This window comes from Macaca thibetana, chromosome 4 (genome assembly GCF_024542745.1).
Source record: "Macaca thibetana thibetana isolate TM-01 chromosome 4, ASM2454274v1, whole genome shotgun sequence".
NCBI lineage: Eukaryota > Metazoa > Chordata > Mammalia > Primates > Cercopithecidae > Macaca > Macaca thibetana.
In genome coordinates, this window is record NC_065581.1 from 41,757,759 (window position 1) to 41,773,602 (window position 15,844).

A 15,844-nucleotide genomic window follows, 5' to 3' on the forward strand; every position below is an offset into this window, starting at 1 on the left:
TTGTTATTCTCCTTGTTCTTACAGACCTGCCTGTCTGGACAGTTGAGCAGCCCCTGCTCACCCCTATGGCTCCTGCAGACAGCATTGGTTCCTCTTTTCCTGGGTGACAAGCACCCGCCTGGCCCTCCCCTTGGATACTAACGTTCTCCTAGCTCTTGACTCTCTCCCTGGCTTCTCACCAGCTGGGCTTCCCTGCCTAATTCTGAATGTTGGTGTCTCTGTAGCTCCTTGCCCTGAACCAACAATCTTCTGAGAACTGCAGCCCAGTGGGCATCTCCAGTTATATCATATTCTTTTCAAAAAATTAACTGTACACATCTGTTTGTGATACTAATTCTTCTAACGTTTAACTACTAAAGTGATGGAGAAACAAATAAACGGTGCCCCCACCCCAGATGAACATAGCTGTCATTCCAACTGGGGATTGAGGTGGCCCAGGGGACAGGGCTGCTTGGTAAGGCCTGTCTGTGGCAAGTGAAGCCACACCTACTGTTCTCTTTGCACAAACAAGACAAGAAAACTCATTTGTGCTCATGGGAGCCAGCCCCCTCCTCCATGATACCCCAGACATTATCCAGACGGCCAGTTTCCAGAGCATTTATTAAACAACCATTTACGGAGAGCCCACCATGAGGCAGCCACTGAGTGCTGAAATTGAATTTATTTTCTGTGTTAAGTCTCAGAAAAGATTGGAAAGCCTTGTCCGTGAGGCCTCGAGGTAGAATTGCTATGCCTTTACAGAATGAAATGTGTGCTGTTTTGTGTACTGCTATTTATTGTTCCTCTTGCTTCCTTGGAGGGAAAAATAAGATCTCAGTCCTATGGGGTGCCGCCAAGCAAGGCAGCTGCAAGGGTTTGGAGATCAGCTTGAAGGGGCAAGAGGTACCTCTTTTTTCTGAGGCCATCTTAATTCACTGCTGTGGCTCATTTAAAGTGGTATTTTAGGGGAAAGGAGAGAGGGTGTTTACTGTTGTTGTTTTTAAAGATAAACTTAAAATAAGGGATTGATTGGAAGACTTTTCCTTCTGTAGCAGAATCTACGTATCAGCCCCTCGTATGCGTGTTCCCTTCCTTTTGCCAACAGAACCCGGATTTCAGCTCTGGCCTCTCATCTAGCAGGAGTTTCCCAGGCCCCCCAGCAGCTGTCTATGGGGCCAAGTTCTTGCCCAGGGTATTTAAGGAGAAATTATGTCGTCAACTTCTGGGTCTTACCCCTCTAACGTTTCAGTGTTGACGCCTCTATATCACCCAGACACAGTGCCAGGAAACTGCAGGGACTATAGAGACAAGGGCAATGATCTAGAGAAGCAGTCTGGGACCCTGATAACCTCACGAGCTGGGCCACTGGCCCACCATGAACCAGCTGCCTCTCTCTGGATGGCCACATAAGAGAAAAGTTAACCCACTGAATTTTGAATGTTTCTTTGTTAGAGCAGCTTAGCCTCTACCCTAACTAATACATTCTTTACTACAGTACAGTTGTTAAAGTCCTAAATTATTTGAGTGTCTTTGTTACAAATTAGCAGACTCCCCCTTCCTTTCACCCCCAAACTCACCACTCTTTAAGTCCCCTCTCCTCTGGGCAGCACACCCAAGAATCCTGTGACAGCTACTTGCAAAGTTTTTGCTCTTTTACATCCTGGCTGCTAGAGAAGCTTTATTTCCCTGCAACACCTTAAAATGTACACAGTAAAACAGTAAATGGCTTACTACTGAAAACACAGCTTACCCTTGAGAAGTTCCATTTTTTCGTGCCTTGATCTCTCTATGTCGAAGAGTATGTTTGGGTTAGAGAAAGTCATGTCAGAGCAGCGAAGTGGCTTCTGTTTAAATCAGAATGTTTTCAGGAGTGGCATGTCAACCTGGAGGATCTTGGGATCCACTCTTGCCCTTCCTGGCCCCACCTGCAGCTGTTCTGGTTAAACCTTCAGGGGTGTGAAAGGATTGTTACTTGATAAGAAGCAGCCCACCAAGATGAGAGGTGGGGGATTGCATAAAGACGTATTTCCTTTCATGTTAAAAGAGAGAAAATAAAAGAGCAAGGGAAATCACAGTAATATAATTTTTTAAAATCCTTGTCAGGCAGCACTTCAGGCAGGAGAAAGGTGTTGAGAAATCAAGTAAACAATGACAGCACGCCAGGACTCCCAAAAGACTAGGTGCTGCTTGTGGAAGCCGCTTGAGAAAGAGAAAGGACATACTCAGGATAAAAATTAAATAAAAACTGGATCACAGTGGTGAGAAGAAAGGAAATTCCACCTCTGATCCCCATCTCACAAATGCATAAACTGCTTTATTGTTTTGCTGAGAAGCTCACAAAATGCATAAACCACTTTACTGAAACAAAGACTAATACCTCTGATGGCTGTCACCTCTGCCAGCCCTGCTCAGAGGGGTGAGAACCTTCCGTCTGCCCTTGGCCATCCAGACCCTCAACCAGTTTGGGTCAAGATAGCCTGCACAGTCCTGGTCTCCCAACTGGCCAGCCAGTGGAGTCTGGAAGCAACTTCGCAGCCGTGACATCTAATGCATCTGGATGAGTCTCACATACACCCATGTTCACTGAGCAGCAGCTTCCCCCATGACCCTCATCAGTCTGGCAAGTAGAAAAACAATGGATTTGGGCACGGGTTCAAATCCCAGCTCTGCTACTTCCCAGCTGAATGATCTTGGACAAATTATTTAATGGTTCTCTCTCTGTTTTCTCCCCTGTCAATTCACAGGGCTATGTTAAGGATTAAAAAATGGTAGATATTAAATACTTCCCCCTCTCTGTGAAATTTCTTTCCTTCTTTTGTGGTCTTTGAGTTCATAAGGCATCTGCCCTGCCCTGAGGCCTGGGTCCTTTACCCCCCTGACTCCGTGGTCCCGATAGCTCACTTTACTCCTGTCCCAGATATCCCTTCAAAACTTGGTCCCTGTACCCACCCCAGACCTCTGTGAAGGCTGCCTTCCCTCTTCCCCCACAGACATCTCTGTTATGATCAGCCAGGGACACAGGCCATCAGCCCCATCCCATCTCCACAAAGGCTGTGATGCCACCCTTGCCTCACTGAGGCCCAGAGGGGCTTCTGCTGAGCAGGGTGAGCTGAGGAAGGTGCCCAGACCTCCCCACTACATGTCAGGGTCCCAGACCTGTAGTCAGCTTCCAATTCTGCCTTTGCTGCTCTCAGCCGTGAGGCCCTGAAGCCCGTCCTTGCTTTGGACTGCTCCTTATGTGAGATCAATGCACATGCTCAGTGTTTGAGCCAGCTTGACGGAGGGGCTGAGATCCCCACTCCTAGAAGAGCTGCATTTGAAGTTCCCGTCACTTCAGCGAGACACGAGTTTCTCTTATGCTGCACTGTGACTCTTGGTTTTCTTTCAGTGGGGCTCACTCTGGGGTTCCTTCTCGGTTTCTGGTGGCCCTTGCTCCCCTCCTCAGCCTCTGCTATTGCATGACTCATTGTGCCCACCTCCTTCTCCATGATGTCCCCCATTGAGGCCAGAACCATCGTGGCTCATCAGAGCGATGACAATGGTCTTAAAGCGGAATTAGGAGACAACGAGTGCTTCTTCCACTCTGGATGAGACTGAGGACTCATTCCCATTTGAATGAGGTGTCACTCAGATGAAACACCATCCCTCCCTTAGTGGGGAAGCCTGCAGTGGAGAGGGGGACACTCAAGGACCTCCTGCTAATTGCTGCTGTCAGGTATTTCCAGGAGGAACAAGAGCAGGCTTCAAGGGGCAGGGTGGAGCTAACCCCTGGCCTGTCTGCACAAGTGTCCCAGCTCTCCACGTCCTGGCCACTTTCTCCCACTGAGATGCGCTTCATGCTAAAACCTTTCTCAAGTCCGTCAGTCAGTAATGAGTGAGCACCTACTATGTGCCAGGCACTGTGCCCTTTGCTCCCTTCAGAAGCCCCACAGGTGTCCACAGACCTCGGTGAAAACCTGCCAACCAGGTGATGATTACAATCTTCTTGCTGTTACTGGTTCCATGCAGAACTCAAATAATTTGCATTCCCAGGGTATTCCAAACGCAGTACAAAACGGCTGATCTTGGCCAACATTTTGAGGGCTTCTAGAAGACCAAATTGAGACCTGGGAGCTGAAGCAACAGTGCCACGATCCCAGCCCTGGGCTCTTCACTCATTCTGTCTCTGCCTGACATGCTGGCACAAGCTGAAAGGCGCTCCATGTCTCTCCAATTCTGTGTCGCACAGGATGTCCCAACATCCCATCTGGTTCCTACCTGACTGTTCAGGATCTGGGAGGCAAGTCACTTTGCAGGAAGTCAAGGCTGTGAGTAAGGATGTGGAGGGAAAGGCTGAGGTGCCAGCTGGGAGCTAAGACCAGACCTTTGCCTGGTAGAGTGACTATCTGGGGCAATGCAGGCTCCAATGTCAGTCTAATTACAGGCCTGTCATTATTCATTAGTCCCATGGAGCGGCTGGTAGGGTGGAAATGAAAGAAGCGTGAAAGGAAGCTGGGAAAGCGGGAATGAGCTCAGCCAGGAGGGCCCTGGGGAGAGCAGGGGTGCTGGCCACGCTGACCCAGGCACCCCACACCTCTCATTCCCCACCTCTTTCCATGACCTCCACTCCCCCTCAGCACCCAGAGAGTAGCCAGGCAAAATCTTGGTGCACAAGTCCTCTGTCCCTCCCCAACCTTGTGCTCCTGGGTCCTGAGGTCTGTTTCCCCACCCCCCTCTAACTAGGGCAGTTCATTCCTTCACAAATACTCCTTCAATCCCTACTACCTGCTTGCCATTCTTCTAGGCCCTGGGAGGTAATGGCGAAGGGGTCTGATTTTAAGTGGGGAAAGTCTGAGGAAGTGACATTTGAGCAGGGCCCTAATGTTCAGGAGGGGGGACTAGAACAACAGAAGTGCAGGTGCAAAGGGCGTGGGGCAGGCTGCAATGCACTTAATCTGTGAAGGGAAGCCCAGGGATGGGGCAGAATGAGCTAGGAAAGAATGGGAGGGAAGCAGGTCAGATCACACACAGTTGGCAGAAGGTGAGGTACAAGGGTAAGAACAGGGAGACGGACCACAAGCCGGTGCAACAGTCCAGGTGTGTGACAGTTTTGACTTAGACTGGGATGTTGAGGAGTGGTCTTTCTTAGAGTTTATATTTCAGATACTCTGAACTCAGCTCTCACCAGCTCCCTTAGCTATGGCTCCCCACCCCTAAAGCGATGCTGGACCCATCATTTCACATGCCCTCATTCCAAATATCTTCCTCATGTGGCTGAGGCTCACACACATGCAACCAGCCACCATCGTCAAGGCTGCCAGGCCATCCTCGGGACGGGGGTCCAACCCTGCAGTGAGGCTGTCTGCCCCTCCTTACCACTTCTTTACATATTTAACTCAAATGACGCTTACAGAAAGCAACCCAAAACTGTGTCAGCACGGGGCTACCGTTACAGAAGAAGACATCGCAGTTTACCTGGGACAATGAAGAGTAGGAGGTGAACTCTGTGGCACTGAACTAGACGGTTGTATTAAACAGATCATACCAGTTTTTTCCAATTATTTAGACTTTTTAAGCAGTGAGCAGGAACTGGATGGTGGCAGAACTCCTGAGGTGCCCACGGGCAGCCTCGCTTCTGGTTGTAGAGGAACTAGGAAGCCCAACTGGAGGACTCAGATCCTTTGTGTGTGTGCCGGGCCCCCCAGCCAGACGCCAGGCTCCTGGGCTCCCACCACACCCTTCATCTCTGCGTCCTCAGCACCTGCCATAGGCAATGTTCTCACAGTGCCTGCCAAACCAGTGGAGGAATAAATGGACAGATGACATGAGCGCTGCCTTGCGCCCCCACCCCAGAACAGTGCCAGGAACACAGGATAAAGTGAATTGAGGATGGTCCCACTCTTTCAACGCTCTCCTCTCTGCTTCCAAAGGTGAGAGCCAACCAACCAATCAGGGAGGGGAAGGAGGCTCAGGTGTCAGGGCCTGAGAAGATGTCACTATTACCCCTTTAAGGCAACAGACTACCATGCTTTAATAGGTCCATTGTGGGGAGGCAAGCTTTGCTGGGCCAGGCATAGTTTGGGCACTTTTCAAATCATAGGGTGACTGCCCGCCTGGCTTGAGCACAGATCTGGCCCTCCTGCAGGACCCCCAGCCCTTGGGCAAGGAGACTGGTGGGAAGCAGGCCTGTGGGGGCTTCTCTGTTCCAATAACAATGCAACAGTAACTACTAATATCCAACTGGCCCTCCTGGGCCTAAGACACTGTCATATACATTCTTTCTTTTGCCTCTCATTGCACCTTGGAGGGAGACAGACAGTGTGGATTGCCCCCAAGGTCCTGCAAGAAGTAAGAGCCAAGACCAGGTTTGAGCTCTGGTTTTCTGAATCCACATTCTCAGCCCCCTTTCCCACACCACACAGCTCCCCAGTAACAGTGTGGAGTTCAGAGCAGCAGGAACCATCAGTGATCATTGACTGTGGGCTCATCATTGCACAGTGGGGGCCCAGGAGGGAATGGGGCCTCCTGCACCTGGACCCACCCTTCACACACCAGGCTACCTATGCCTATTTTCCCAGGGGTTTTTGGTCTCTTGAGATTCTGTCCTGCTATCACCATTTTACTTTCTAGACTATTTCCTCTTCACCTCTAAGACAGCTGAGGCAGTTTACAGCTGTTTACTAGCAGTCAGGTAGAGGAGGAACTTAAGTGGAATATAAACTATTGAATTAAATTATCCTCTTCAAATGCCACCCGGTACTCGCTCTACCTGAGAATTTCAATCAATGCTGGTAACTTCCTTCTCTTTAATGGAATGCACCAGACAAGTTTTTTTGCCTGCCATTTGAGCTGGGCTGCTGCTGTGGCAGATGCTGTTATAGGGGACAGAGATGTTCGTGTAGACACGCATGACAATGCATCACCTGAAAGCATAGCTTTCTTGAGCTCCCAGCAGTGCCATTAGCAGGTTGGGAAATTGTTTCACTCTTCGAGCCTGGGTGTTAGACAGAGGCATCCACAGGAGGGTCAGTGAGGCCCTCCAGGAGATGGGGGGTGGAGTTCTGTCCTTCAGGACACCTTTTAGAGACTCAGGGAAACAGTGGTATGGGAGAGGAAGGGTAGCAGGGGAGGAAGACGGATTCCCTCCTAGCACCAAAAAATATGGGTAAAGCTCATAGCCATACAAACAACACCCACTAATTACAAGTCAAAGGGATGGAATGTTGTGCCCTCTGTATTTATAAAACAGAATGTCCCTGGGCTGGGAGTTCCTGGGTTCAAGTCCTGGTTCCAACATGTATTAGCCATGCTGTTGGAAGCAGGCCTCTTCTCTGCGGCTCCATTTCCCTTTTCTGTAAAATAGCTTCCCTGCCTACATTATGGGGAATGCAAAAGCATTGACATCTTCCAAGTGCTGTACAATTGTGAGTTCCAACATATTGGGCGGTGGGAGGGGCCCTTTGAGAGATATCCCTCCGGACCCCCACAGACCTCTTAAGTGGCCTCTGGGCCAGGTGAAGAGGGGCCAAGGCCATTTGCATCTTGGAAGGAGGGCTCAGCTGGGACGGCCATCCTGGAAGTGACCTCTGGGAGGCAGCAGAGGAGGTGCTATGGAGCCGCCACAACTGAAGTTCCCAGCCGGGGATCCTCAGGGGACAGGGAAGGGGAAGGAAGCACTGAGACTGAGTGACTGGCACTGTTTCATAGATAGGGAAGTCAATGTGGGAGTTCCATAGGGCCTGCTGGGCCCATGGTTGGGGGTCACCACCACCAAGCTGTGTCCTGATGCCATTCCTTCCCCAGGGCTTGGGCCTCTTCCTTTCTGCCCTGACCCTGGAAACATGATCCTTCCAAGTTCACTCCTCAGCAAAATTTTCCATCCTCAGAACGGGTTTTCCAGACAGGACGAAATATGCTTTTAAGACTCTCTTCTCAAGGGCAATAGAAACTTCCTTACTTACGGCACAAGGAAAAACGAGGCAAAAATAATTACTGAGCGCCTACTATGTGTCAGCATTGTGCCTGCCGGTTTATGCACACTAATCTCATTTACACCACATAGTAACTGGCTGAAGTGGGTTAGCCCATTTTACAGATGAGGAAACTGAGGCATGGGGAGTTAAATGACTTTGACAGGATCACACAGGTGGGTAAGTGATAATGCTGGGACTCAAACCTAGAGTTCTCTGACTCCAGTGTGCATGTTCTTTCTACCATGTTAACTACATAAACATGACAGAATGGTCAAGGAGGCAGAGTAGACTCCACAAAGACAAAATGACAAAATATTTGCCATTTCTTCATGCTAGAAACATTTGGATTGCTAAGAAACAGCAACGATACAGAAGAGTTACAGGACCCAGACTTGGAGATCTTCTTACCAGTTTCCACCTCCATTTTGGATCTCTCTATAATCAGCTTCCTGTGGCCAGTCTCTTCTTCATTGAGAATCCTTTTGTTTTTGTTTTTGTGCTGTTGCCTTTGTTGAGAGTTCTTACAGAGCTCTTCCCAAGATGGTTCTCTGCTTATCTTTCACATTCTGGTCTATGCTGACTCCCTTAACTCTTGGCAAGCGCCTGCTCCTCCAGGTTTTTTTCACTAGCAAAATTATTTTCCCTTCTTCATTCAAAACATGATGCTAGAGCTCCAATCTTGAGCTGGATGCTAGACAAGGACCTTGGGACAACAGTGATTACCACTTAGCAAGCACTTGCTACTGGACAGGATTCATATATGCTGAATGTTAGCATGCAGTATCTCATTTAATTGTCTGGACATCCTTAGGGTAGGTGTTAGTATCTCTGTTTGATGGATCGGGTAGCTAAGGCCCAAAGTCACTGAGTAAGCTGCCCAACATCACAGACAGTCAGTTCTCAACCTCAGCTCTGTGTGGCCCAGAACCTCTGGCATTAACCCCACCCACAGGGGATGGTCAGGAAGATAACCCGCTTCCCCATCCTCTCTACTATGGATCTTGATTCTTACTATAAGTTAATATAGATTCTCAATATAATTTAATATACCAAATAGATGACAGTGGGACTCTGCTGGGATAGAAGAGAAACATGTGATACGTCTGCTAGGATCTGTAGTCCATTTGAAGAGACTAACACATGAAGTGCATTCCATGACCTCCCTTGGGTCCTGGGACATTCTTGTGTGTTCCTTCCCACCTCCCTAACATTCCCTTTGATCTCCTGCTCAAGCTGCCCTGTTAATGCTGGTGTTCTACAGGGCTCCATCTTCAACCTATCTCTCTTCTCACACCACATCAGGGCTTAGAGATTTGAATAACCACGAGGAGTGTGCAGAAATTCACCCAGCAGGCTGAGCATTAAACAATAGCTGCTTGCACAGCAACCAAACAAAACCTTTGCCTGGCTACGGGCCTTGAACCATACCCAGCCTGACAAAGCTTCCAAACAAAACAGAACATTTTGGCAACCCAAGCCATGCTCAGAGCTGCAGGGTTGTTGCTCTTATTTCTATTTTCCCGGGACAATTTCATCTATCTCAAGTATTTATCTATTATCTACTTCCTCCATGATGATAACATCTGCATCTGCTGTCTTCAGCCCAGGTCTCTCTCCTGGCTTCCGACTCTGTGCATGTGACGGTCTGCTGACATCTCCAGCTGCCTCTAGACCCAACTTGGCCAAACTTGAATGCACCATCCCCCATTTCTCTCCATCCTCCTACCTGTGTTTATCTCCCCCCTTTCCCTTTCCCATCCCAGTTTCTCACTTTCTTGCTCGCTCTGTCTCTCTCTCTCTCCAGCCCTCCAGTACCTGCCCTAGTTCAGGCTGTTGCCCTAGTCCCCTTGAATATTGCTGTAGCCTCCTACCTAGGTCCCACCGCCCCCCATCCATCCTTCTCACTGCAGCCTGAGTCACTGACCAAAAATAAAAATCTAAGGCTACCTCCAGCTTAAAATTCATAGCCTGTGGGAAAAGACACAAACCCCTTAGCTCGGTATCCAAGCCCTCCCCAGCCGGGCAGCACATACGTCTAGAGCCACCCCTGGTTCTCACTTCACTCTCTGGGCACAACCAATTGTGTGCACTTGTCCTACATACATACACCCCAGAGCACCATGCTCCAGCATCTCTAGGCCCACTGCTGCCTCTGCCTGGAGAACCTTCCTTTCCCACCCACCCACACTCTGCCTTTGCCGAGCCACTGCTATATATTTTGAAATTCTACATCGGTGCCACCGCCTCTGAGAAGCCTTCTCTGACATCCCCCAAGTCTGGACCAGGCACCCCTCCTTTTGAGGGGGGCGGTGCACAGTATCTGGTACCATGGCACAAGATTTCAACATTGCTTGTTTACTTGTCTGTGAACCACAAGGCAACCGCCCCTGGCAGGCACTGGAGTTGCCTACCCGACACCTAGGACCTTTTCCTGATTTTATTCAGGCAAGAAATTGCTCAGTCTTGAGGATGATGGTTTTTTTTTTTTTTTTAACTTTTAAAAATTTTATTTTTTATTGATACATAATAGTTGTGCATACATTGAGGATACATGTGATAATTTAACACATTTGAATAACTTGTAAAGATCAAATCATTATACTCGGGATATATATTGCCTTAAATATTTGTCTTTTCTTCACGCTAGAAACATTTGAATTGCTATCTTCTAGCTCCTTTGAAATATACAATAGATAATTAGTAGTTAACCTTTACTGGGAGCCAAGTACTGTGCTAAGCACCTTATGTACATTAAACATTTAATCCTTACATCAACCTGTGAAGTATCATTATCACCATTTTACAAATGAGAAAACTGAGAAACAAAAGGTTAAGCTCCTTGCCCAGGGTTATATAACTCAAAAGTGATGAAGCCATGATTTGAACTGTGGCCCTCAGGCTCCAGAGCCTGGGCTCTTAGTGGACATGATAGACGCACTGCTTTTCCCATGAACAGCACATCACAATTGGCCCAAGGCAGCCAGTTATGGCATCCCATTCTGGTTTGCCTGTGACTGGTCTAGAAACAGGCATGGGATCCAGATACGGTCACTGGGTTATAATGAGAAGGCAGCAAGGCACTTCTAGGAAAGGTGTTCTTCCCCTATGAAAAAAAAAAAGGAGCAAAGTGAAGGTCCCTGTTCTGTCTTTGAGCATTAGGATATTAGGATGTTGTTGGGGGCTGTGATGGCCATCTTGCCATCTGAGGAGAGTTATCACTGATGCACCAAGAATGGTTCTTGATGGCACTGCTGAGCTGTGGAACCTACAGCCTCTAAGGACCACAGCCCTGGACTTCTTTCTTATTTTAGATGAGATAATGAATATCTGCATTGTTTTGTCAGAGGTGTTTAAACTGGAGCAACTCCATCTTGAATAGGGGCTGGATAAAATAAGGCTGAGACCTACTGGGTGGCGTTCCCAGACAGGCATTCTAAGTCACAGGATGAGATGGGAGGTCAGCACAGATACAAGTAACAAAGACCTTGCTGATAAAACAGGTTGTAGGAAAGAAGCCGGCTAAAACCCACCAAAAGCAAGATGGCAATGAGAGTGACCTTAGGTCATCCTCACTGCTACCACTCCTACCAGCGCCATGACAGGTTACAAATGCCAAGGCAACGTCAGGAAGTTACCCTATATGGTCTAAAAAGGGGATGCATCAATAATCCACTCCTTGGTAGCATGTAATCAAGAAATAACCATAAAAATGGGCCACCAACAGTCCTCAGGACTGTTCTGCCTGTGGAGTAGCCATTCTTTATTCCTTTACTTTCTTAATAAACTAGCTTTCACTTTACTCTGTAGATTTGCCTCGAATTCTTTATTGCACAAGATCCAAGAACCCCCTCTTGGGGTCTGGATTGGGACCCCTTTCTGGTAAGAGTTCAGGCCACTACTGGCTGAGTATTGCTACTTGCAGCCAAACCCATACACCCATCCAATGCCTAGAACAGGGCCTGGCACATTGTAGGCCCTTCATAAAGAGCTGTCTAATGAAGGAAATGGAAAACCATGTGAGCATATGTGGCAAAACAGGATAAACTCAAAGCACTACATGAATATGAAGAAAGATTCATTTTCTTGAGCCTCAGTTTCCTCATTGAGGGGGCTAGGCTCAGTGGGTTCACTTAGGCTCCCACTTTCTCTATTTTGAGTACAAGAAAAGATAAAGTTTCAGGTGTGCAGGACGGACAATAAACATTATGGGAGAAGAGACCCAGGGAATCCCTCACAACTGCTCACTGCTCATCCTTGGCAAGCTGAGGGAGCCTGTCAAAGGGCATCACTTTCTGTGGGAAGGCTCAAAGAAACACACCTAAATAGAAGAGAGTATGATAAGGGACTCGCCCAGGGGCCAGCCTCTGAAACAAAGAACTGCAAAGACCTCTGCTCTCTTGGCCTTTGATTTAACTCAATACAATCTGGAAACATCTGAATGACTTTCTTTGTTCACTGTAGAGTCCTGAGGGCTGCCCAGAGGCCTCCCTGTTTATCCACCACAGGAAGCTGGCAGTAACTCAGCAGGTGCAAAGCACACACCTTGCTCTACCTGTCAGATCAGCCACTAAGATAAGGCCCAGGGGTCACTCATGAGTCCAGGGGCATTGGCATGGGATCTAAGGCACCTGATGCAGCAGGCCAGCTGTTGGCCAAGTAACAAGGACCCTGAGTCCTACTCTGAGGCTTCCCTGGCTCCCTTTTGCTGTCCCTAGTCATCCTTTGTGGGACACTTTAGGAAATTATACATTAGTTCAATGTTCACTTCAATTTATCAACTAAAAATCTGTGTTCTGCACTCAGAAACATCTTAGTCAATTGCATGTGAGTATGAACTGAAGTCTTTCTCAGGGCTATTTGCTAACTAAATCTTATCTCCCCTAAGATGCCTTTGATGTGTTCATCTTGCAAGCTTTGTACCAGTTTTTAACCATTGTTTTGCACCACTTATCTCTTATATTACTTAACGTTTTACCTATTTTCTAGTTCCCAACTAGACTATAAATACCTAAAAGACAGAGCCCACATCTTCTATCCATACTTAGGATTCAATTATTCATTAATTCATTCATTTATTCAACAAACATCTACTAAGAGGTGGGCTTTGTGGTAGGTCTAAGCTTTCACAAATGAGTAAGACATAGCCCCTACTTTCAAGATCTGAAAGTCTATTTAGGGGAGACAGACTGTAGAAACAGATAGTTAGGTCCCCTCCTCATCTTCATCCTGGGGTTCATGTTCTGAGTGTCACAACCCTGCTCAACTAGCCTTTATTTGAGCTACTCTGAGTAACTGTGTTTCTTGCAATCAAGAGAAACCAATTACGGCATCCTCTAGGGTAAGAAATGCCTAAACTGACTCTTAAAGGATCAGTATAAGGGAAATGAGGGCATGGGGAGGATATTCCTGGCAGAGGGCACAGCACGAGCAACAGCATGAAGGCCAAGAACAGCTTGTTATGGGCAATGCCAAACACATGTGCATTCATTTCTATTTTTGATCCTTCATTGTGGAATGAAAGGCTTTGTCCACAGTAAAGCAATCCCAAACACCAAAAGACTGATAAAGGAGGTATTTTGGGACTTGCGTAGGGAGGAAAGTCCCTTCCCTGAGCCTGCAAAAATCACACTGTGTACGCAGCTGTCTCCAAGCGCCAATGCTTAAAACCAATCCTGCTGATTCACAGCAGCTTCTTTGGTGGCCAAAGATACACGAGAGAGAAGGAGCAGCCCAACTGCAATGGCCAAAGTACTGGGAATGAGAGAAATGTCTCAAAAGAGAGAATGGCGAGGTTGAAAGGGACACTAAGAGATTACTTCATCCAGCTGAGTCCTGAAGGCCTCACACCAAGATGAGAGAAATGTAGAACCAGAATCCAGCCTCCCATCCCTGGAAAATCCCATGGAAGGTATTTCCTTCTATGCAGAGAAATACCATTTCCCCTGCAATTTGGTACTTACACATAAGAGGAATACAGACTCCCAAAGCTTAGGAGAATGGGGAATATTATTACGATACAAGGCTGTGTTCAGTCTACCCTTTAGCTTCCCAGAAAAGGCTGGCTCCAGCATACACAGCCAATGACACATGCTCTAAAAAAATCCAGAGCATCTAAACAAGGCAATGTTATCCCCCTTCCTCTGCCAGGGCTCCACTGGGCTCCAACTAGTCCTTCATCTCTCAAGATCCATTTCCAGGAGCCCACATCTTGATAAATGACTGGTAAGAGTCATTTAATCCCACAGAAATTAAGTGACCTACTGTGTGTAAGGCATTGTCATTGGAGAAGTGTGAAAAGCTCAGATTTTCTTACTTGGGACCTATCCCAATCTCCCAACGCCAAGGGATCAGATGTGGTTAGCAAGGACACCCTTGACCCATAAGGACATTCACTCCAAGCTCTGGCTTCCATCCAGCTCAGGGGATTGTCTTTCCATGACCTAAAGTGGCATCCTGCTTGCCTCTCATCTATCAGGAGCCACAGACCTGCTTTGCTTTCTAAAAAACGGGTGCCCCTGTGCTTACCTTCAACTTTAAAGATGGCTACTTAAGGGCAAAACATACTCAAATGCAAGTTCAGTGAGGGCAGTGGCTTTATCTTGTTCATTATTGAACCCCCAGAATCTAGAACAGTGTCTGGCACATTGTTATGGTTCAATAAATGTCGAATGAGTGAAAGCATTTGTTGGATGCCTTCACCACTAGACTGTAGCCTTGTTGTTTACCACTATATCCTCTGTTTAGAACAGCATCCAGCATGTTGTAGGAACTCAACAAGTATTTCTTAAATGAATAAGTATTAGGTTACTGATTTTTTTGACAAGTAATTTTTCTTACAATGTATTCAGTATTTATTCAACTAATTATTGAGTTTCTTCCTCATGTCAAGCCCTGGGCCAGGCCTGGAGATCCAAAGATGCCCAAGATAGAGTCCCTGCCTCTAGATAGTCACAGTCTAGTGGAACAGATAAATATGAAAACAAATAAAGTAGAGGCCAGGCGCAGTGGCTCACACCTGTAATCACAGCACTTTGGGAGGCCAAGGCAGGAGGATCACTTGAGCCCACAAGTTCGAGACCAGCCTGGGAAATATAGCAAGACCTTGTCTTTACAATAAAATAAAATAAATTAGTTAGATGTGGTGGCACATGCCTATAGCCCCAGCTACTCAGTTCGCCTGAACCCAGGATATTGAGGCCACAGTAAACCATATTCACACCACTGCGCTCCAGCCTGGTTGACAGAACAAGACTGTCTCAAAAAACAAAAAGTAACAAAGTAGAAGCCCTTGAATCTGGCAGGACTTAAACTCACAGTTTGTCAGAAATCGAAAATATCAAAGTGGAGAATCATAAAAATTCCTACCATGCTAGACAACTTCCACTTGCCCCCGATCCACTCTTCTCCACTCTGTCTGCTTTCTACACTGGGGGTTTCAACTCTATGGACTGCATCAACGGACTCCTGTTCCTTCTTCCTTCCTGTTGCGTTTGTATAATAAAAGACACTGGTAGAAGCTTGCAGGAAGAAAGAAGGGAGAGGTCAGGCCATTTAATTCCCTGTTTCCTCCCTGCAGCACCTTGGCACACTGGCTGCCTCCCTCATCCCGAAGCTCAGCTGCTGTCAGGAGCCCTTCTGCATTCCCCCAACTTGAGGTCCTATCCTATAGTTTTCCTAATTTCTACCCACAGTTTTATAAGCAATCCTTTTATTTTATTAAACCCTCTTCAAAGTATCTAATTTGAGCATGTAATTTTTTCCCTGCTGTGATTCTACTAACATACACCCCTTAAACATTTTTTCAACTTAATAAATACACACACACACACACACACACACACGTACTAATTCACCTGTTCCTTAAAAGGCCAAGATATTTTCTTTAGTTGTGGGTCTGCTAGTTGAATTTCCAT